This window comes from Balaenoptera ricei, chromosome 9, assembly GCF_028023285.1.
Source record: "Balaenoptera ricei isolate mBalRic1 chromosome 9, mBalRic1.hap2, whole genome shotgun sequence".
In the NCBI taxonomy this organism is placed as follows: Eukaryota; Metazoa; Chordata; class Mammalia; order Artiodactyla; family Balaenopteridae; genus Balaenoptera; species Balaenoptera ricei.
Genome location: NC_082647.1, coordinates 59846832 through 59871922, shown reverse-complemented (window position 1 = coordinate 59871922; position 25091 = coordinate 59846832). Strand labels below are relative to the sequence as shown.

The 25091-nt window shown below is 37.4% G+C and overlaps 1 pseudogene; it reads right to left on the bottom strand.

Moving 5' to 3' along the window:
* Nucleotides 1-24502: 24502 nt before the first annotated feature.
* LOC132372310 (U6 spliceosomal RNA) lies at nt 24503-24603 on the bottom strand (annotated as a pseudogene).
* Nucleotides 24604-25091: the final 488 nt, after the last annotated feature.

Below are 25091 nucleotides of genomic sequence, written 5' to 3'. Positions count from 1 at the left end.
AACAACAGAATACACTTTCTTGTCAAGTGCTCATGGAATATTCTTCAGGATAGATCATATCTTGGGTCACAAATCAAGGCTTGGTAAATTTTAAAAAACTGAAATCATATCAAATATCTTTTCCGAACACAACTCTATGAGAGTAGATATCAATTACAGGAAAAAAAGCTGTAAAAATACAAACACATGAAGGCTAAACAATACACTACTAAATAACCAAGAGATCACTGAAGAAATCGAAGCGGAAGTCAAAAAATACCTAGAGACAAATGACAATGAAAACACGATGACCCAAAACCTATGGGTTGCAGCAAAAGCAGTTCTAAGAGGGAAGTTTACAGCAATACAATCCTACCTCAAGAAACACGAAAAATCTCAAATAAACAACCTAACCTTACATCTAAAGCAATTTGAGAGAGAACAAAAAAACCCCAAAGTTAGCAGAAGGAAAGAAATCATAAAGATCAGATCAGAAATAAATGAAAAAGAAATTAAGGAAACAATAGCAAAGATCAATAAAACTAAAAGCTGGTTCTTTGAGAAGATAAACAAAATTGATAAACCATTAGCCAGACTCAAGAAAAAAAGGGAGAAGACTCAAATCTATAGAATTAGAAATGAAACAGGAGAAGTAACAACTGACACTGCAGAAATACAAAGGATCAGGAGAGATTACTACGAGCAACTTTATGCCAGTAAAATGGACAACCTGGAAGAAATGGACAAATTCTTAGAAAAGCACAACCTTCCAAGACTGAACCAGGAAGAAATAGAAAATATAAACAGACAAATCACAAGCACTGAAATTGAGACTGTGATTAAAAATCTTCCAGCAAACAAAAGCCCAGAACCAGATGGCTTCACAGGAGAACTGTATCAAACATTTAAAGAAGAGCTAACATCCACCCTTCCCAAACTTTTCCAAAATATAGCAGAGGGAGGAACACTCCCAAACTCATTCTACGAGGCCACCATCACCCTGATACCAAAACCAGACAAAGATGTCACAAAAAAAAGAAAACTACAGGCCTATATCACTGATAAACATAGATGCAAAAATCCTCAACAAAATACTAGCAAACAGAATCCAACAGCACATTAAAAGGATCATACACCATGATCAAGTGGGGTTTATCCCAGGAATGCAACGATTCTTCATTATATGCAAATCAATCAATGTGATAAACCATATTAACTGAAGGATAAAAACCATATGATCATCTCAATAGATGCAGAGAAAGCTTTTGACAAAATTCAACACCCATTTGTGATCAAAACCCTCCAGAAAGTAGGCATAGAGGGAACTTACCTCAACATAATAAAAGCCATATATGACAAACCCACAGCCAACATCGTTTTCAATGGTGAAACACTGAACCCATTTCCTCTAAGATCAGGAACAAGACAAGGTTGTCCACTCTCACCACTATTATTCAACATAGTTTTGGAAGTTTTAGCCACAGCAATCAGAGAAGAAAAAGAAATAAAAGGAATTCAAATTGGAAAAGAAGAAGTAAAGCTGTCACTGTTTGTAGATGACATGATACTATACATAGAGAATCCTAAAGATGCTACCAGAAAACTTCTAGAGCTAATCAATGAATTTGGTAAAGTAGCAGGATACAAAATTAATGCACAGAAATCTCTTGCATTCCTACACACTAATGATGAAAAATCTGAAAGAGAAATTAAGGAAAGACTCCCATTTACTATTGCAACAAAAAGAATAAAATACCTAGGAATAAACCTACCTAAGGAGACAAAAGACCTGTAGGCAGAAAATTATAAGACACTGATGAAAGAAATTAAAGATGATACAAACAGATGGAGAGATATACCATGTTCTTGGATTGGAAGAATCAACATTGTGAAAATGACTATCCTACCCAATGCAATCTACATATTCAATGCAATCCCTATCAAACTACCAATGGCATTTTTCACAGAACTAGAACAAAAAATTTCACAATTCGCATGGAAACACAAAAGACCCCGAATAGCCAAAGCAATCTTGAGAATGAAAAACGGAGCTGGAGGAATCAGGCTCCCAGACTTCAGACTATACTACAATGCTACAGTAATCAAGACGGTATGGTACTGGCACAAAAACAGTAATATAGATCAATGGACCAGGTTAGAAAGCCCAAAGTTAAACCCACGCATATATGGACACCTTATTTTTGATAAAGGAGGCAAGAATATACAATGGAGAAAAGACAGCCTCTTCAATAAGTGGTGCTGGGAAAACTAGACAGCTACATGTAAAAGAATGAAATTAGATCCCTTTCTAACACCATTCACAAAAATAAACTCAAAATGGATTAAAGATCTAAATGTAAGGCCAGACACTATCAAACTCTTAGAGGAAAACATAGGCAGAACACTCTATGACATAAATCACAGCAAGATCCTTTTTGACCCACCTCCTAGAAAGATGGAAATAAAGACAAAAATAAACAAATGGGACCTAATGAAACTTAAAAGTTTTTGCACAGCAAGGTAAACCATAAACAAGACCAAAAGACAACCCTCAGAATGGGAGAAAATATTTGCAAATGAAGCAACTGACAAAGGATTAATCTCCAAGATTTACAAGCAGCTCATGCAGCTCAATACGAAAAAAACAAAGAACCCAATCCAAAAATGGGCAGGAGACCTAAATAGACATTTCTCCAAAGAAGATATACAGATTGCCAACAAACATATGAAAGAATGCTCAACATCATTAGTCATTAGAGAAATGCAAATCAAAACTACAATGAGATATCATCTTACACCAGTCAGAATGGCCATCATCAAAAAATCTAGAAACAATAAATGCTGGAGAGGGTGTGGAGAAAAGGGAACACTCTTGCACTGTTGGTGGGAATGTAAATTGATACAGCCACTATGGAGAACAGTATGGAGGTTCCTTAAAAAACTAAAAATAGAACTACCATATGACCCAGCAATCCCACTACTGGCCATATACCCTGAGAAAACCATAATTCAAAAAGAGTCATGTACCAAAATGTTCATTGCAGCTCTATTTACAATAGCCAGGACATGGAAGCAACCTAAGTGTCCATCAAAACATGAATGGATAAAGAAGATGTGCCACATATATACAATGGAATATTACTCAGCCATAAAAAGAAATGAAATTGAGTTATTTGTAGTGAGGTGGATGGACCTAGAGTCTGTCATACAGAGTGAAGTAAGTCAGAAAGAGAAAAACAAATACCGTATGCTAACACATGTATATGGAATCTAAGAAAAAAAAAAAAAGGTCATGAAGAACCTAGGGGCAAGATGGGAATAAAGACACAGACCTACTAGAGAATGGACTTGAGGATATGGGGAGGGGGAAGGGTAAGCAGTGACAAAGTGAGAGAGTGGCATGGACATATATACACTACCAAATGTAAAATAGATAGCTAGTGGGAAGCAGCCGCATAGCACAGGGAGATCAGCTCGGTGCTTTGTGACCACCTAGAGGGGTGGGATAGGGAGGGTGGGAGGGAGGGAGACGCAAGAGGGACGAGATATGGGAACATATGTATAACTGATGCACTTTGTTATAAAGCAGAAACTAACACACCATTGTAAAGCGATTATACTCCAATAAAGATGTTAAAAAAAAAAAAAAAGAAAGAAAAAGAAGTGAGGCCAAGAACAGAAGCAAGTCCTCATCTTCCTTATCAGGAAGTCAGTATGTAAGTCTACAATTGAAAAATAGAAAGTAGCAGTATAGGAGTGCTTTTTATAAATAGGCTATTTTGTAAGTGAGTGGAGGAATAAAATTGAGTAGTCATTTATAGAAAGATTTTTCTTTCAATAAGAGGAATAAAGAATGGCTTCGTGGAGGAGATGTTTTTGTTAAATTTCTTTTGGTTGCAAGAAACAGAATCTTGCCTGACTTGACAAAGTAAAAAAAAAAGGGGGGGGGGGTGGGGCTTTTAGTGTACAAGGATACAAGGGCAGTTCTTAGAACTTAAGTGTGGAAAGTACAGCTGAGCCTAATGAGAAACTGGAAGCAAGAATCTGGTGCCAAATAGAACAGAGGTTACTATAAGTAGCCTATCAGTCAATAAGGTCTACAATCTTTGCTTTTCTCTGTGCATCTATCTTCATTTCTATTTATGGAATGGCTTCTCTACTTCTGAGCATTGTTGCTACAGAAAGACATCCTCAACCATGAAGCCTACACCACCCAGGTCCAAGGAGGACCATTGGAGACTCACTAAAACTTCTGAATCCCAGTTCCAAACTCCAGAAGAGGGTATCTGAGTGTCTCAACTTTGGTCAGGTGTCAGTTCTGGTCGTATTAGCAATGGTAAGAGTAGAAGCATCGTGTACAACAAGCAAAGCGGCAGGAGCCACTGCTGTGGTCAGAGGATGAAAGGAACTCAAAGAAGGAGGGGCATAGGCTAGGCAGAAACCCTAACAGGCGAACATCATATATTTTTAGGATAGATATGTTTTGGGCGAAAGAGATATGAGAAAAGGTAGAGGAGAGGATTGAAGCAAAGCAAACAAGTGCAGGTCCTGTCTGGATACCAATACATGGCTCTGATTAGCCAGCAGGGAGAAAGTGAGGGAATGCAGTGTAAAATAAGTTTGGAAACATAGATTCTCTGACCTTCAGACCTAATCCCACTCCTCATCTTTGCCCCCTGTTTGAAGGAGCCAGGGTTCTGTTTGTCCTTTTCTGATGGTTGCTGTGTTTTGTACTGGTAGATTGCTTAGAGGATTTGAAAACCAACCTGTTCAGACCTGTCTGCAAAAGCTTATGGAGGTAAAGAAGTAAAAGGTTTGTATGAGCACCCAATTTGTCTCCTACTTAAGACTGTACAAGGGAACATTTAATATCCTAAATCCTCAATTAAACTGGTTTCATAATTACTTTTCCAAGTGGAGTTCTATCCAAATTTATACTTAAGAAGCATTTAAAGTACTTGTGAGAGAAAAAGTGATTTTTCAAGTGTCCAGTATAATATCAAATCCTGAATGCCATTGCTTGACAGAGGAAATAATTTTATAAGAGACTAGAAAAATTGCCTGGAAAAATACAAGGGTAAAAAATATATCAATATTCTTTAACATAACAAATAAAATGGGCAAAGATATCTAAAGATAAATTTTTGAAAAGGTGAAAAGACACTAATAAACAATATTAGGAATAAAATAATCTATGATGCTTCAAAGATTAAAAAGAAAATTAAATAGGCTAAGAGCCTACTCTATGTGATGCATTTAAAAACTCAGATAAAATGGATAGACATCTAGAAAAAGTATGACTTACCAAAATTTACTTAGGAAGAAATAGGAAATGTAAACAGTCATATAACCACAAAGGAAATTGAATCAGAAGTTAAAAATCTTCCTACGTAAAAACCTTGTCTAGTCAATGGGGCCAGCAATTTCCAGTAAATAGTCAAAGAAGAAATAAGTCTGCAAACATTCAAGGAAAAAAATTTCAATCTCACACAAACTATCTCAGTGTATAGAAAATTGGGGATATTCCTAGCTCACTTTATTAGGTTAGTATAACTTTGATACAAAATCCAGTGAAGCATGAGAACAAAACTGCAGCTCATGAGCACAGATACAAAAATCAGAATATTAATAACACAATCCAGAAGTGTGTGTGTGTATGTGTGTATGTGTGTGGGTATTAAGATAATGCATGAGTTGGTTGATCCCAGGAGCGCAGTTTGATTTTACATAAGAAATAAATTAATGTATATCACCATATTAACTGATGAGAGGAGAAATAATATAATCATCTCAATAGAAATCGAAAAAGCAATGGATACAATTCCACATCCTTTTCCAAATTAAATGAAAATAAATTAGAAATAAAAGAGAACATCCTTAAACTGACAAATGGTAGCTACAGAAAACCTACAGCTAGCATCGTATTTAATTATGAAATATTTAAAGCATTCCCTTTGAGCTTAAGAAAAAGACAAGGGTATCTGCTAGCATTATTTGTATGATATTGTACTGGAGTGCTTAGGCAGTAATCAGACAAGAAGAGTAATAAAAGGTATGAGAATTGGAAAGAAAGAAACGAAACTGTCATTTTTAATTTGTGGATATAATCTGTGTGTTAGAAATCCAAAAGAAACTACAGATAAATTACTAAAATTAATACGATAATTTAGCACAGTTACAAAATTTAAAACTCAATATGCAAAAATAAATTTCAACAAGCGTAAATGAAAATTTTAAAATATATCTACATCAAAATTATAAAATATCTAGTAATAAATATAACAAAATTGTTCAAGAACTTTATGAAGAAAATTATAAAACTCTACTGAAAGACAAAGAAAACCTAAGTAAACATAGATATATACATCATGTACATGTATGAAAAGCCTTGATGCCATAGAAACACTAATTATTCTCAAACTGGTTGGTGATTTTGATGATATTCCCATTAAAATCCCAACAGGCATTTTGTGGTACTTGACAAGTCGATTTTAAAATTTATAGGGAAGAGCAAAGGGCCAAGAAGAAGAAAAGGTACTTAGAATTATTATAAAGCCATGATAATTAAGACAGAGGGTCTTATTATGGAACAGTCAAATGAAACAGAATAGAAAGTTTAAAACAGGTCTACTAGTATATGGATCTTTAATATATGACGAAAGGTTTGTAGCAGGTCATTAGAGAAAGAATGTACTTTTCAATAAATTATCTTGGCACACTTGGGTATCCACACGTGGAAAAATAAAATTCTATCCCTCTCGCACACTGTATTCAAAAACCAGTTCCATTAAACTAGTCTTAGACGAGAAAGGCAAAGCTAACAACAGAGGAGAGTGTTTCTATGACCTCCAAACGGGGAAGGATTTCTTAAAACACACAAACCATAAAGGAAAACTTAAATTCTATTGTTTCATTCAAAAGATATAAAAATAATTAAAAGAAAATATGCAAACTGGGAAAAATGATTTTTTGACACACAAAACCTACAAAAGAGTAATCACCAAAATATGTTTTTTTAAAAAATGTAAACCAAAAAACCTCTCTTACAAATCAGTTAACAAGAAAGAGAACAATTCAAAAAAAAGGGCAACATTTTGAACAAGAACTCACAGATTAATAATCATAAATGGAAATAAACATGGGAAAAGATGCTCAACTTTATTAGAAATGACGAAGTGTAAATTCAAACTACAGTGAGATAAAATATCACACCCACAATGGAAATTAAAGTCTAGCAACATTACACACTTGTGAGGATGTGGGAAAAAGATGGATTTTATACAGCTGATAGAAGTGCCAATAGCTGCTACAACCACTTTTGAACACAATTTATATTCTAATAAAATTGAAAATGTGCATACCCCATGACCCAGGAATTCCACTCCTGGAAATCCATGCACATATGTGCCAAGAGAAATACCCTAAAATGTACCTGGTAGTACTATTTATGATTTCAACAAACTCTGAGCAACCCAAATGCCTATCAACAATAGAATAGATAAATAAGTTGTGTGTTATTGCAATGAATTACTATAGACTAGAAATTTAATGGATTTCTGCTATATAAAACAACATGAATTTTTTAAAAATTTGATAAAAAGTACATATTGCATGATTCCATTCATTTAAAGCCAATCTGTTGTTTAGAAATTCAAGGAAAAGGTAATGCTATTATGAAAAGAAATCAAATTATAAACATAAAATGCTGGGTCATCGTTATTTGAGAAAGGAAATGGGACACAGAAGAGAAAGGAACGCACAAGAAACTTCAACATTCTTGGTCATGTTCTGTTTCTTGCCTGGACAGTGGATAAGTGGATTTTCACCGTATTTGTTCTTTACACTTTACACAGATTCCATAAATATTTTTGTATTTACGGAACATCTCAGTTTTACAATTCTTAAATATTGTTTAAGAATTTAAAGAATTAAATTAAGATTAAGAATTTAAGAATTTAAACAATAACAACTTTTCAACACTCTACAGTAGCACCGTCCAAGAGAGTCAGTGCCCTGGTCCAAGGATTCAACCAGCCCAGGTCAGTGACAGCAAAGTTCCAAATGCAGAAATGGATGCATTGAACCATTGTAGCCTGTCACACCCAGTCACCTCAGCTAATTTCTCTTGTTCCAATTCTTATTTTGCTAACCCATATCCCAATTACAAATTTAACATCCCACATAGATTTGCCCACAGGGAGAGAGGGTACTGATCAACAAACATGAGTCACCAGAGAGCTTGATAGCTCCATTCCTCACTGTAATTTAAAGCTGGCATTCTGGCTGATATTTCAAGTTCTGTAAGCATCCTCAGGGACAATCTATGCCTGTCGAAAAGATGGAAAAATGAATCATTCCACGGGCAAGTGGAGGGGGAAGTTGAGAAGGAGGCAGAGAAACAGAAGGGAAGAAGGTGGTCGTCTAAGCCATGTTTCAGATGCAATAACAAGAGACTTTATTATAGGGGCACTTAAACTGGTTGCAGGCTGAAATTTGAGTGTTTACAAAGCCAGTATATAACTCATAAGGTAGTAAGTGCCATTATGAAAGACAGCATCTTGTAGTGGAAAGAGCAAAGTTTTGAGAGTCAAATTTGACTCACATATTGGATTCCTCACTCATGGTGTGCCTAAGTCTCTATATATTCACCTGTAAACAGAGTTAATAATATTGGTGATGATTAAAGATAATATACTGCTCTTCTCAAAGGAAGGCAGCTTGGTAAAATGGAGGTGCTCTGGTTTTGATCCCAGACCCCAGCCTGATTCCAGCTTCACCACCTTCTGGTTGTATGCTCTCCAAGACTCATTTTTCTCATTGATAAAATAGGGTAATGAGACCTACCTTGGGGATATCGTGAGACTTAGAGATAATAAGCCCAGTATTGACACTTCAGAAGTGTTCAACATAGCTTACATAATATTATTGTTACTGGATGTGGATGTGCTATTTTAAAAAGCAAAATCAGAGATGGCTAGAACAGAGAGAGAGCCAGAGAGACTCTGGGCACAAGGAGGAGGTGTAGTTACTACAGTGACAGGCCATTGGCATGAGCTGAGATAGCTACATGGGGCTGGCTATGGTAGAGTAAGGAGGAGGTGGGCATTAGTGACTCAGACATGGAGACTTCTACCCGAGGACACATGTCGATTCACTGGAAAGAAGGGTGGGAAGAAGCAGTACTGCCAGTCAGTCCCAGAGAAAATTGAGTAGCAGATGGGTAATCAAAATAAAAACTCTGATCCAGATGTAGCTGAGAGTCATATAATATGGGGACTTAGACAGTAGCATAAGTCAAAAAACTGTGGCATAAGTCAAAGCATTAGTCACATATTCAAAGCAAGAGGCCACAAGATCAGTGTAAGGCTGACAGATGCAGAGCTGGCTTTGGCTTCTTAAATGTTCCATCCAGGCTAAAGTAATCATTTTCTCCTCTGCAAAAGGAATGCTCAGGAGCTCTGGGCTGACCTGGGGTACAATGTCTGGGGAATTCATGCTGGCAAGGGGATGGAGCATTGCTTAACCTGGGGCTACAGTACGTAGAGCAAAGGGAAAAGTTCTGTGTGGCAGCATACTGGACAAAACCTAGATGCTGGCCAGCCACACCATCCGGAATACCAGAACACCATCCAGGCAGAGTCTTAGGCATTAGGATGGAAAGCTGGTTTCAAAAACTGTGCTGGTAAAGGCTTCTATAAATGACATTTTATAGGATGTGGGGGCTTGAGAAATAACATGTGGATGGGAACAATCAAAGTCACAGAATTTGTTTGACACCACTGTGCAAGTGTCTACAAGTCCTAGTTATAAAGATGAAGGGGTTTTATCTGCAAGGAGCCAAGCACACCCCATTTTCAGAATGGCAGGAATTGGCAATAAGGGCCCACAGTGGAGTTGAGGCCCATGGCATGCCCCAATCCCAAACCCACACTCTTTAGCTTGAGCCAGTTCTCTGCTAGTTCTTAGGAAAGACAGAGCAAAATGTTATTCACAAAGATGTCCGCCCCTGAGTTCCTGGCTATGCTGGATGCAAGTTTGGTCTTTAAAGACTAAAGATCAATTTCCTGAAAGAACTCTGTACAAAAGAGTGTGTCATTTCAAGGTACTATGAAGAGTTCTATAAGTATTGTTGACTTGGAAAATCATTTTGAAGGGAATACAATTGTATCTCTTGAATGGGAAACTAATCCAATTTCAGAATAACTTTCAAGATCCTTTTTCTTCCCTAGTTTCCTGTCACTGAGGACTTAAGAAATGTTCTAATATGGTTAACGATTTGCTTGCAGCTGCTTAGGTTTACTCTAGAGCTTTAATTTCAACACATTCATTGTGGTTTGAGTAGCAGTTTACTTCTTGGCTTAAACATGATTCCCTACTCAGGGCACCAAAGAGTGCTTTGATTTTACATTTGGTAGGACCGGTAGTTCTTTCCTCTACCATTTTTGTAATCGCTTTACTTAATCATCAGCATTGCCCACCACCCCCCAAAAGAAATCACCTGGATGCTTTTGAGCATTAATAACAAAGGTCTGCTTTTTCCAAATGCCTTCGAACTTGAAATAAATCCCCTCAAATTCTACCTCCCACACCAGGGGGTTTATTCCATCTCCAGTTAGAGCGGGGCGCAAACTCTTGGGGAAATAACTAGATTTTCTAATCCCAGTGTGAAAGGTTTAATGTCTTAGTGTACAACTCAAAACTTTTAATTAATAATACTGTTTTGTGGTTCTTCTATTCACCCTTTCTTTTACCTGACTAAATATTCAATTCATTCTAAAATGTCTATTTATTTCACCAAATATGACATCTCTAAGCCACAAGACTTTTTAAAAATTAATTAATTAATTAATCTATTTATTTATTTATTTATTTATGGCTGCGTTGGGTCTTCATTGCTGTGCACAAGCTTTCTCTAGTTGCGGTGAGCAGTGGCTACTCTTGGTTGTGGTGCACAGGCTTCTCATTGTGGTGGCTTCTCTTGTTGTGGAGCACGGGCTCTAGGTGTGCAGGCTTCAGTAGTTGTGGCATGCGGGCTCAGTAGTTGTGGCTCACAGGCTCTAGAGTGCAGGCTCAGTAGTTGTGGCGCACGGGCTTAGCTGCTCCGCAGCATGTGGGATCTTCCCAGACCAGGGCTCGAACCCATGTCCCCTGCATTGGCAGGCGGATTCTTAACCACTGTGCCAGGGAAGCCCCTAAGCCATAAGATTTGTAAGTAAAGTTATCATAATTGTAAATTCTGGTGTTTGTTTCTCTCTAGTACTTTGGGGGGAAAATCCTTATGTCCTTCCTTTGGTCTGGCTTGGACATAAGTTTAAACATTCTTCCATTAAAAAAATCTACCTCCACCAGGCTCAGCCTCTGTGGCCATCCAAAGTCCTGACATTTCTCTGGAACACTCCTTGGGTTTCAAACTTAAACTAGCTCCAAGCCTATTTTAAAGAATTGGACTTTTGTTTATATATGAGGAAAATAAAATTGCTTTTTTTAAAAAAAGTAAACACACTGGAGCTGTGTTCTGAATGAGTAGCAGGATTTACCACTTTTATTTGGGAAGACTTGTTTCTGGGTCTTATTGTCATTCTATTAAAAAACTGCTTGTGGGCTAGTCTGGAAGAAAGAAACTGAGAAAAAGCAGGAGCTAAACTGTGTTGCATTATAACATTACAGGGACTCTTGACTTGCCCTTGGCAACTAGAGGGGAAGGAAGTATTAGGGACCCCAGGAAACATGAGCAAGTGGGAAGATGAGAAATTGCAGACCCCAGCAACCTGAGGCACTTGCGGCTAAAGAGAAAATGGCCCTGATAGATTCCCCTGTGTAGGGATTGGCCGAGTTCTTTAGGAATAGTGAAGTCAGCCATTCAGTTAGCTTCTTCATCTGTGCTGGGATCCTTCTATTATCCCCAAATCTTTATTAAAATCCTGTGATAATAGCAGCTGTGTTGTAGAGCTGCCTTGAGGAATGAAGGAGAAGGTGGCTTATGCACATTTGGAGCAAAGATGAAGAAAGGAGAGATCAGGCAGCAAGAATGGTGACAAAACATGCATGGGTGGCTAAGGCAAGGCCAGAAGAAGGAATTCTGAGGGACAGATGACAACCAGCAACCAGAAGAATATACACTTCTCCCACCGCAGGAGCCTCACGAGTATTAAAGAAGGAGCTGAACTTCCCAAAGCTACATGGCAAGGGTATGTAGCTGAAATAAGACATGTACCCAGAATACTGGAAGACTCAGAGATCTATGAATTATGTATAACACACAAATCTCTTTTTTCTCTTTTAAAAAGTCAATATTGTTTCATTTTCCTATGTGGAAAACACTCATTGACATGCTTCTTATGGTTTACATTCTTTAATCAAAAGCAAACTAATCCAAAGGAATTGGTTATCCTCTGCCAATCCAACTCATGAAAGACTTGTTTTGTTGGACACTGACAAAAGAACCTTGTTCTGTTTTACACCTTGTGGTGATATCCCTATGAAGGGGAGAACTCAGAGCTGAATCGTGTCGGTTTCTGGCTGCTCCATTAGCCAAAGCGCTCCTTCCCTTCATTCCTTTCAAAGATGGAAGCAAGGAGACAGTTATGACTCTCCACATCCAGGTGACGTAACATGAGGATGAACTTAAGGAATGCCGTTAACTCCCACCTCACAGACATTGAGTTCTTTGCTGGTAAGTCCAGAATCAGTTTCCAGATTCTTCTCAATATCAGACTCCCGGCAGCCACTATGAGTGAATTAGAACTGGCATGTGAGATGTAATGGATTCCTCCTGTGCCCTGTTTCTTCCTCTCAGCTCACCTTTTACTACAGACATTGCTGCAGCCAGTGCCTTTGTGCACAGGTGTTTCCTGATAGCACCTCGTATTAGCTTCACCACTTACCTCTTACTTTCTCACCTATGGCTTTTCTGCCACCACCTTGAACGACCCTTTGGGAATCTGTCACACTCCCTCACATGTGCAGCCTGGAAGCACAGGGGGAGTTAATACTCATAGGGCGACTCTTGACCAGCGGGGAATGCAAGCCAGTGGATGAGTGCCAAGTGCCCCCCTTTTCCAACCTCTTGGTGGTCCACTCTGAGGCAGAGTCTACACTGCTTGTCAGTCTTACTTGCCCACAGCAGTGACCAACACAAGAACACACACTTATGCTAGCTCTCCCTCCTTTCCTCCTTTACTCTCCATTGCCCTCTGCTCCTATTTCTTGGGACCACTTTCCAAAATGAATTACCTACTTACGTGCCCTCATTTTTTGAGGAGAAAGCCAGGCTAAGCAAACTATACCTTAACTAGTGAAACAATAGTGAGCTTTATAAATAAAATAACTTGATATTTATTTTGTTATTCTTCTTTTATAGTTTCTCCCTCAAGAAATCCAGAAAGGATTTAAACATATGGTATGACAAATTGTCCTTTACACCTCTTCATTGCCTGACATAAAATATTGTCATGTAGATTAATTTATAATCACACACAAATTAATTTGTTTCATTTGCATTAAAAATAATTTATAGATGTTTGAAATATTTGCACTTGGTTTTGTCTCTGACAATTTAAAGTAACAGAACTTTCTACTTCTCTTTTAATTTTACTTTAGATCTGGCTTAACATTTATTCCTATATAGGATGTGGACATATTTTTATACTTGGCACTTGTTTTTATGGATTATATAAGATTGTTTTGATAGAACCTGATGTTAAGTTTACCAGAACTGTCCCTGCCCTCCTGGAAATTCTGGCTGTTAATCCATGTCCTGTCCTCATGCTTTAAATCAGAAAGGAAGATCTGAGATGCCTCAGGACAATCAAGACTTGGGATTTGTTCTCTGCTGTTGCTGCCTGGTATCTGGGAGTTCATGGAAATGGGAGTTGGAGGGTTAAAAGTAAGTAATTATGATATACCTCAGTAGTCAGTTGTGATGAGGGCAACGTAAATAGGTAACTAGTATTTGTAGCATTCCAAGTCTTAATATTAGAATATTGCCCCTTCTTTTCTGGCCAGTGAAGGCAAGTTTCTTTGTACCTGTTTTATCACTCCACCTTCGTTCATTCTCATGTTCGTCATTCAGCAGCTGTCTCCATTCCCATTCCACTGCTGCACTGAGAAGGATACATTTTTCAATGTGGTTCTGATACTACCTGCTTGGAGAGCTGGCCATCATAATCTTTCACCTACTTAGAGTGTCTGCAGTGGGGACAGGGAGTGAAGTGGTGGTTTGTTTCTCAGGGCCACAAAAAAAAATCACCCTTTATCATCTTTAATCATTTGTTTTATCTTTGCTTTTTTCTTAATTTTCCCCTTTTATTTTTATTGAGATATGATTGACATATAGCACTGTGTAAGTTTGTGTACAGCATAATGATTTGACTTTATAGCATGAAATGATGACCACAGTAAGTTTAGTGAACGTTCATCATCTCATATAGATACAAAATAAAAGAAAAACATTTTTTTCCTTGTGATGCTCACTCAGGATTTTCCCTCTTAACTTTCATATGTAACAAACAGCAGTGTTAATTATATCTATTACGTTATATATTACATCGGTAGTACATATTTATCTTGCAACTGGAAGTTTGTACCTTTTGACTACTTTTGTCCAGTTCCCCCTCCCCCCATCCCCTGCCTCTGGTCACCACAAATGAAGACCTTCATCCTTTACTCATGCTATTAAAGACTCCTCTCCAATCACCTGGGCATTGCAGCCACTATGGAAAATAGTATGAAGGTTTCTTAAAAAATTAAAAATAGATCTACCATACAACCCAGTAATTCCGCTCCTGGATATTTATCCAAAGAAAATGAAGATAGCAATTTAAAAAGATACATGCACCTCTATGTTCATTGCAGCATTATTTACAATAACCAAGATATGGAAGCAACCTAAGTGTCCATCAACAGACGAATGGATAAAGAAGATGTAAGATATATATATGCAAAAGCCATAAAAAATGAAATATTGCCACTTGTAACAACATGGACTGAGCTAGGGGGTATTATGCTAAGTGAAATAAGTCAGACAAAGACACATACCATATGATTTCACTTAAGAGTTTTAACTCTTTATAACTTGTTTTCTTATTCTCTTGTAATGTAAAATGACTTTTACATGATTCCAAAGGCTAAGGGAGAAGCCCCTTTAAGAAATTAGTCTGTGATATCTTCTGATAATTTGACTCGACTTTGGATGAGTGAGGTAGGAAGAGCAAAGGAAACCAGTAGATGTTATGTGGTTCCATTTTGAGAAAGGCTACTCTGAGCCAACAAGAAGTGATGATTACAAGACTGAATCAGTGGAAAGCAGGCTAAGCTGACGTCTAAAATGAAGTAATGAGCAATTAATGGTCTTAAGAAACACAAATTTTTATAAGATTACTCCTTCTTTAGGTGTGAAAAAGAGTTAAGATGAATCCTGGACCATAGCTGTGGAAGTCTTGAAGCAGCTCAGAAATGAGGAAAACAAAAGTGTTTTCCTAGAAAGGAAAGCCTATATATATATATATATATATATATATATATATATATATACACACACACACACACACACACGCACACATATATATGAAATTTATAGCATTTTCTCAGTAATAAGTAAAATAATAAGTGAAATAATTGATATTTGGAGTGTTCATAGCCTTTAATCTAAATTCCACTTCTGGAATTTTTCTTCAATACCATCTAAAAAGCTATATAAATAAAAAGATACTTGCACCATTATTTATAATAGTGAAACGTTAGAAACATTACATGTTTATTGGTTAAATATATTATCATCTACCAGTTCAATGAAATATTTTGCAACCATAAACGTTAAGATTATGAAGACCATGTAGCAACAACACGGAAAACATTTATGATATTTTGTTAGAAGGCAAGTTTTCTCAACCTCAGTGCTACTGGCATTTTGGGCCAGATCATTGTTGTTGCGGGTGGGGGCTACTTCGTGCCCTGTAGGATGTTCAGCAGCATCACTGGTCTCTACTCACTAGATGTCAGTAGCACCACCACCCCAGCTGCCAACCAAAAACGTCTCTAGACATTGCCTAAAGTCCCAGGCTGTGGGTAGGGTATGGAAAAAGTGCTCATGGTTGAGAACTATTGATAAAGGGGAAAATCAAACTACAAAATTGCTTCTATGCTATGATTAAATCTTTGTGAAATTAAGTACACATCTAGATCAAAACAAAGATTAAACACAAAAATTGGAGCACTGATTTATTAAGGTGGGGGATTCAGAATGATTTTCCTCTTATAAATTCTCAATAAATAAAAATTTGTAAGGAAAAATACCAGAATTGGAGTGACAGAATATTGCAATTGTATTATTTTGCAATAAAAATGAATGGTTTGAGTAAAAGAAAAGCATAAGAGAGTCAATTGTTTTCTTACCTCTAGTCCTAGTAAAGTCTACCCACTGGACCATAGTCACCTAGGACAAAATTCATGATTTACCTTCTAGCAGTTTCCTACTCTCAGGGCTATGATTACTGAAACATAGTGAGCTTTGTACCTCTTGTTTTTCTCAGTGATGGAAAGTCAGTGTATTAGTTTGCTGAGGCTGCCTTAACAAGCACCATAGACTAGGGGGCTTAAACAACAGAAATTTATTGTCTCACAGTTTGAGAGACTGGAGGTTCAAAATCAAGATATTGGCAGAGTTGGTTCCTTCTGAGGGCTGTGAATGAAGACTCAATTCCAGACATCACTCCTTGGCTTATAGGTGGCCATCTTCATGTTCACATGTTTTTCTCCCTATATCTTTACATTGCTTTCTATTTGTCTTCTAATTTTTCCTTTTTATAAGGATACCAGTCATATTGGATTAGGATTCACCCTAAAGACCCCCTTTAGCTTGATTACCTCTTTAAAGGCCGTATCTCCAAATAAGGTCACATTCTGAAGTAATGGGGATGTCAGGACTTCCACAGATGAATTTAGGAGGACACAATTCAACCCATAACAATCAGATTCTCAAGATGGGTAGAAGGAGCTCTTCCTAATTGTACACTGAGCCCTGAAAATTCTGATCTGCTCTTCACATATTTCTTAAAAATGGACACATTTCTTCCCCTGCCTGCCCCAATCCCTAAGGGAGTATCCTGGCTTGGGAAGTCACGGTTACCAGTGAAAATGTGTGATATCTTTCAGGGGGTATTTGGGCAAAGCAGGAACCACTCGTCTTGGGGAATGTTTTAATAACCTAGGCAATAAATATTTAATATGCTATTAAAGTAAGATTTTTTTCTGTATATCAACTACATGTAGATGAAAAGCTGAAAATAATCTTCCTTTTATGGCTTCAGAACAAAGTGGAAAATTTACATGCAATGGCCATGGGACGGATTTATTTCCATAAAATGGCATTCTCTGCAGCTTCAATTTCATGCAAAGAATTCTAAGGGTTTCGAAATGCTACTCAACAGAGCCCTGCTTATTTGATGTGCAGTGAAGGAAACAGTTGTGAATTCTGGCTTAGTTTCCAATCTAAAAGGATTTAAGGGAAAGTAGTGTTTTCAGCTCTAAGGCTTAAAACTTAACCATATTCTAGAATTAGATCAAACAGAAGACATAAATTAAGATTTTCTATAGATTATGTGGAGCCAGATTCAAAAGTTGATGTTAATTGAGACCATTTCACAGAGATTCTAGTGTACATTTTTAATGACGCGGACATGAGTAATTATCTTATTAAGTAGTACTGGGACCTTTCACAAACAGCTCGGATGTCAGAAGGGGGCCTAAATGCCTGTGTTCATCTATGCTCTTCCCCTATCAACCTAGTGGAAACCCAGATTTGGAATTCAGCCCCTTCCCAGGTTTCCACAGGAATACCAATGACTTCAAGTATATATTTGGATACTGTACACACACTGAATGTCCAGGGATCACCAGGAGCTCTGAGCACAGCGTTCTGCCAGGCCCTTTCCTCCTACTCTCTTTTCTTGCTTTCTCCTTTTTATGTTTTCTCCACCCTCCCCACTGTCCCCAAGCCACACCATCCCTTCAGTAACAATGCCAATTCCTCCTCTCAGTTTATGCACAGCATGAATTACAGCATATCAAATTATTACCTCGAGTAAACACAGTGCTTTCCCTAAGAACAAACAGGAGAACAAACTTTCCTCTATTCCATTACACATTGACCATGGGTAACTTACTTAACCTCTCTAAATCTAACGGAATACAGTGAAAAAGGTGAATTTGGCACATGCCCGGCACTGACTTCCATCCTCTGATCAGCCCTTTCTTAATCAGGAAAAGCTAAAGTTTATTTGGGTGGGAAGAAAAAAAAGAGTGACACCAGAAGAGGAAATAGTAAACAATCTCAAACCATTTGGGGAAAGCCGGGAAAGGAAAATAGATCTCTGAATCCCAAATATTCTCTTGGCCCAAACTGGCCAGTTAAATAGGAAACTTTAAAACCCCAAACTTCAGCAGGCCCTGGGTAGTGTGGATTGCACACTTGGACCCTGGAACTTCCTGCATTTCATTAATCATGCAATAAAATGACTTTATATTTTACACAACTGAATTTTTAGACCTCACTTATCATATTATGGTGGGGTTTTATATGAATATGGAATTTTTTTAGGCCTTATATATCTCATTAAACTCTCAAAATAACTACCGCATTTAACAGTAGAAAAGAAAAAAAAAAAGACACTTCTGAAGAAAGTAAGGGACTTAACAAATTGGTAACAAGAGTTGGGACTCCCGGGCTTCCCTGGTGGCGCAGTGGTTGAGAGTCTGCCTGCCAATGCAGGGGACACGGGTTCGAGCCCTGGTCTGGGAAGATCCCACATGCCGCGGGAGACTAAGCCCGTGAGCCACAACTACTGAGCCTGCGCGTCTGGAGCCTGTGCTCCGCAACAAGAGAGGCCGCAATAGTGAGAGGCCCGCGCACCGCTATGAAGAGTGGCCCCTGCTCGCCGCAACTAGAGAAAGCCCTCGCACAGAAACGAAGACCCAACACAGCCAAAAATAAATAAATAAATTAATTAATAAAAAATAATTTAAAAAAAAGAGTTGGGACTCCTACCAGTTCTTCTGATGGCAACTAGACTAATTCCTCCTGGACAGCATGCTTCCTTCCCCAGGAGACTTCATCAAGACTAGATAACAGAAAATTATTTTTCCTCCAAAACAGTCGTTTGGAACGATACTCAGTTAATTATCTCATGTTTCACCTGGCCTGTGTCCGTATGTTTTAGAAACTTTGTGGGTCCATGCCTTCCTATTGGTGGCATCCAATTGCAAGCTGGGTCTAAAGCAATCTGGCAATATGGTGAAGTCAATCAAACAAGCAGTCATTTCAGTTAAATAAATAGGATGGGTGATTCTATGTCAGAACCACCCCCGCCCCCAGTGAAATTTTCATTCCCTACTGGTATAAAGAATTTTGCAATAACGTCAAGGTTGAAAGTGAGGAAAAACTGGTTCTGTAGTGACTTACAGGCTAAGATGTATAATAGTAATAATAATAGTGAGAAGAAGAATAGCAAGAGGTTCCATTTATTGAGTGCTTACTTTATTCCAGGTACTGTGCAAAACACATTTCAATTTAATCTTAATGAGAAACAATTTTATAAATCTCTTTTTGTCTTTTTCACTAGAAATTAAGAATTTTGCATTGATGATACAATAGCTAACATTTCCAAGAAAACTCTAGGCTTTGATGCCTACTCCCTGATCAAATAGGTAGATGTGAACAATTATGACTAAAACTTCCAGTATTGCTGTCATATAGAAGAACAAGACCACAAGAAATGACCATGATATCTGATTTAGTATTTGCTTCTTAAACAGATGTTGCAACATCTGTTTTCTCCATTCATCTACCCTGCATGTGTAAGTTAATGTTTCTTACGTATTGGCTATTTCTCACATGACAGAAAATACTCATATACTTTATGGAAAAACCTCATTCAAAGCCAGGAGCAAGTTTCACCATGATACTCTTGTGTAATTTGCCTATGTTTATGGCATTGCTTTCTCCCTGCTCTCACAACTTCAACCTGTCTTCTAGACAAGTAGAGATACTGGAGCAGTTTCAGTCTTAAAGTTCCTGTAGCATAATTCTTTAATGAGGACTTCTATATTTAACCCCCAAACCATGTAGTCTCTGTTGGTACGATCAGAAGAAGGATTTGGAAATCAGAACAAAAATAGTGGCCATCAAGTGATAGACTATATGTTGGCATTTTGATGATAGGCAGACTGGGTTTGAATCTGCCTTCTGCTGTTTATTAACTGCGTGACCTGAGATGTTTTACCTGTCTTCTCTAAGCTTTAATTTTTTCATCTTTAAAATGAAGATAAGAACAGTGTCTGTCTTATAGGGTCAGTGTGAAGGTTCAGGGAGATAAGGCACATAGATGTGTTAACATAGTGCCTGGCACATAATAAGAGCCTAGTAAACACTACTTATTATAATCACTCCTCTCTCTGCCACTTTGTGCAAATTTGGCCAAGTCATTCAACCTCTCTAACCTCTGATGCTATAAGGAAATAGATTAAACTAGATGTCCTCTAAAATCTTTTTCCACTCTAATTTTCTATGAGTCAAAATCATTCTGCACATTCATAGGAAATATAGTTAGCACTCACCAAATACTCAATATGTTCCTCTACATTTCTCAGCATTGTACTTGAGTTGAGACCTCATAACCAGTTCTGGCCAATGGAAATATGAGCATAAATGATGTCCAAGGCTTCTCTGGGTCCAAGGCAGTTATGAGCATGTGTGAATTCTTGCATTCCTGTTGTTGCAATATGGAAGCAGCTGGATCTCTGAGATACCACTAAAGAAAATTTCCTGGCCTGCACTTGACTGTGACAAGAGTAAGAAATAATTCTTTGTTGTGTTAAGTAAATGAGATTTTAAAGTTTGACTGTTAAAGCAGCTAGCAGGTACTTGCCCTGACTTATATAGTACTCAAAGTTCTCCACACCCTATATCTTAAAATTGTTATGTAGGTAAAACTTTTTAAAAATAAGGCACAGTATTCCTGGGGAGGGGGTGGAGTGGGGGGGAGAAGAAAGGAAATGTAATTAAAGATCAACATGTGGCCTGAGAGGCATGCATGAAAAACATGAAGAGGCCAAGAAGCTAAATAGGGCATTGTTTTAAGTGTAGCTCCAGGCTTTTTTGGCATTTACTAGATGCCACCCTTTTTCCCATTAGCTTGGTTTATTTCAATTAGGTTTATTTCACTGTACAGGTAGGATGGCTCTGACTCTTAAGTTAGAAATTCCTGAGTCTGTTTTTACAACACCTTAACATTTCTCCTGGTTTTCACTGGGCACTGCAAAATTCTTAAAGCATAATTAACTTTACTATAATTACACTAATTATAAGAAGAAAAACATTTCACACCAGAGGTAAAATGGAAAGGCACACGATATCTGGTGGCCCTACCTCACAAGATTGTTGTGAAGACTAAAGTAGATACCAGAGGTTGAAAATTATTAACTGTTACACAACAAAGTGAGGTGGGTGGTGTGATGATAGAATGAGAGGTATATTGCAAAGACACTAGAACTTATGAAGGAGGCTGGATATCTGATATGGGAAACCTGTATGTTTAAAGAGAAGTCAAAATACGAAGCATGGTTAGAGATCTACACAGGAACTTTAATAAGAAGAGCCTAACTTCATTCTACAGAGTATACCTCATTTCACTAACTATTCTCTTCCTTTAAAGAGAAAGCTACTAAACTTTATATTTGAAAAAATAATAACACCTTCTTCAGAATAATCAAAATTATAAGAGCAGTGAGAATGGCCTTTCTAAGCAGCTACATATTTACACATCTCTGGATAGTTTAGGGAAACTGGGATTCTTTGAGAGTTTGCATTCATATTTCCTTAACAAAGAAAATAGCGTTGGTAGGCACACATCAATGTCATTTTATAAATAAAGATTGACTTAAATGTGAATTTCAAAAGTGAATAAATACCAGTGATTCAGCTCTCCGTGTCATTTATCAAGATGGATTTATCCAAGCCATTTGTGATTTGGATGGAATGTTGGAACAGGGACCACTGTTCCATAACAAACAAGATAGATGAAAATCTCAGAGGATGACTGTTGACCTAATACAAACAAAATATCTCCTAGTTGCACTGGTTGTTGCCAAGTCTCAGTGGAGTGCTAAGAATAAATACAGCACAAGTGCGGAAAGGGGTCTGCTTGACTTTCTGTTTGTGATTGTGCAAGTGGATGAGCGATAGAACTGTGAGCTGATCTCTGCCACTGCATGGAAGCCACTGGATCATTGACGTCAGTGCTCAGAATGCGGTGTGCTGTGAAAGCAGTAGTCCCTCACAACACAAAAGGGAAAAGTCAGCAATATGACCTGAATAAGAGAACGAAGCTTGAGGCAATACGTCAGGTCACTGATGCAGGAATAATACTTCACAGTACCAACAGTTACCATCCAGTGAGGCCCTGCTTGGACTCTGATAGAGTGGGTTTTCACAAAAGGGAATTGGTGGATGGTCTGAAGAAGCACTTAGCAGCATCCCATTCATCTTAGAAGAGTAATGATCCATGTATTCTCCGAGACTTTGAGCTAGGTACATTGTGTAATTTACAGGAGACCTGCTTCTCCAAAGTCTGGCCAACAGTGGCTGTTTCATCTCATATTCAAGCTGTATATAAAGAGGCAAAAATTCAGGTTGAAGAGTTGTCAGTGACTCTAGATTAGATGTAACTAATTGCCAAAATGGCCTCACCACATGGATATACTAAACAGCTTTTTTGCTCCTCACCCAGTGTCTAGCAATCAGTGAAGGGGTCACTGCCAATAGGGACAGAGAACAGGGAATGGGAGTGAGAAGACCTGGAGAAGGGAGAGAGTGGGTGAAGAACCATGGGGGCAGCTCTGATCCCTGCATTTCAATAATTTGGTCTTCTGCTGACCACAAATTCTCTGAGTGGAGACAGGGAAGACTTGTTAGCAAACTGGACATGCGTCTCCCTGAAACACACACACACACACACACACACACACACACACACACACACACCCCTGAGGAACATTTTAAATATATCTCAGTTCCATCTTAAAAAATTCAATCTTTTCAAGCCAGAAAAAAAGATTCTCAATGTAGTCTAAGACCCCAAATCTGTTGAATATCAAGTTTGATCATATTGCCTGATACCTTGATATGAAATATAAGATGGATGGATGGGGCTCAGTGACATTCTTATTTTATTCAGCATATGTACAGTTTTGTTGTTTACTATTGCTTCTTGACTCCACAGATTTCTTCCAGGTTTAATTTCCTTCTTGCTGAATTAGATCAATCAGTAGTTCAAAAACAAAGAGCTATGTGTAGTAAAAATTATTTTTTAGATGTCTGGGATGTTTCTATTTTAATTCTTCAATGGTAGGCTAAGTAGTTAGAGTTTTAGGAAAAGCTGATTTTTTTCTCAGCTTTTAAAGATGTTTCTTTGTTTTGTGGCATCCACTGATACTGAACAGAATTGTTTTGTCAGTCTAAATATCATTCCTTTATAAGCAATATGATTTTTCTCTTGATCAGCATTTAAGGTTTTCTTTTTGCCTATTCTGCAACAGCTCCTTCTCCATGAGCTCCTTCAGACTCTGGCTTTTGACCTATCTTAAATCATGGAAACTACTTAGCCATGATCAATTTTTTTAATATCTTCTTTTCCTTTATTCTTTATATTCTCTTTCTGGCACTCCACTAAGACATATGACAGAGATTCTCAAACAATGTATCTCTTTCATGTTCTCTGTTTCTTGATGTTTCTGTGTTGCATTCAGAGTGATTTTCTCAGGTCTGTCTTTCAATTCATTAATTTCTTCTTCAATGAGTGTAGTCTACAGTTAATACATTATTAACTTTTTTTGTAGCAGTTTTATCAAAATATAATTCACATACCACACAATTCACTCATTTAAAGTGTACAATTCAATGGTTTTTAGTATATTCTCAGAGCTGTGTGAACATCAGCACAATAAATTTTAGAATATTTTCATCACTCCAAAAGAAACCATGTTCTCTTTAGGTATCACTTCCCAAACACTCCCAGCCCTAGATAACCACTGATTTACTTCCGTCTGTATGGATTTACCTATTCTGGACATTTCATATCAATCAAACAATACGTGGTCTTTTGTTTATGGCTTCTTTCGTTTTATTTTCAAGATTCATCTCTGTTGTAGCATGTGTCAGTACTTTATTCCTTTTTATTGCCAAATAATATTCCATTGTGTGGCTATACCACTTATTATTTATCCATTCATCAGTTGATGGGCATTTGGGCTATTTCTATTCTTTGGATATTATGAAGAATGCTGCTCTGATCTTTCATGGACAACATTTTTTGGTGGACATATGTTTTCTTGGGTGTAGGAATGGAGTTGATGGGTCATAGGGTGACTGTATGTTTACCTTTTGAGGAATTTCCAGGTTGTTTTCCAAAGCGTACAATTTTACATTCCTAACAGCAGTGTATGGGGGTTCTAATTTCTCCACATTCTCTCCAATACTTACTCTTCATGAATTTGTGTCATCCTTGCACAGGGGCAATGCTAATCTTCTCTGTATCATTCCAACTTTAGTATATGTGCCTCCCAAGCAAGAACTTACTCATATTTTTATTATATATATATACATATATATATATATATATATATATATATATATATGAAGTGGTATCCCATTATGTATGGTTTTGATTTACCATTTGTATATCCTTTTTAGAGACATGTCTATTTAGACCCTTTGTGATTGTTAAAATTAGATTATTTGTATTTTTATTTTTGAGTTGTAAGAGTCCTTTATGTATTCTAAATGCAAGTCCCTTATTAGATTTATGATTTGCAAATATTTTCTCCAATTCAGTGGGCTGTCTTTTCACTTTTTTGATTATGTTTCTTGCAACACAGAAGTTTTAGTTTTGATAAAGTCCAATTAGTCTATTTTTTTCTTTTGTTCCTTGTACTTTTGTTTTTATATTTCAAAAACCATTGCCAAATCCAAGGTTACAGATCTATGCCCACATTTTCTTCTAAGAGTGTTATATTTTTAGCTCTTATATTTAGGTCTATGATGCACTTTTACTTAATTTTTG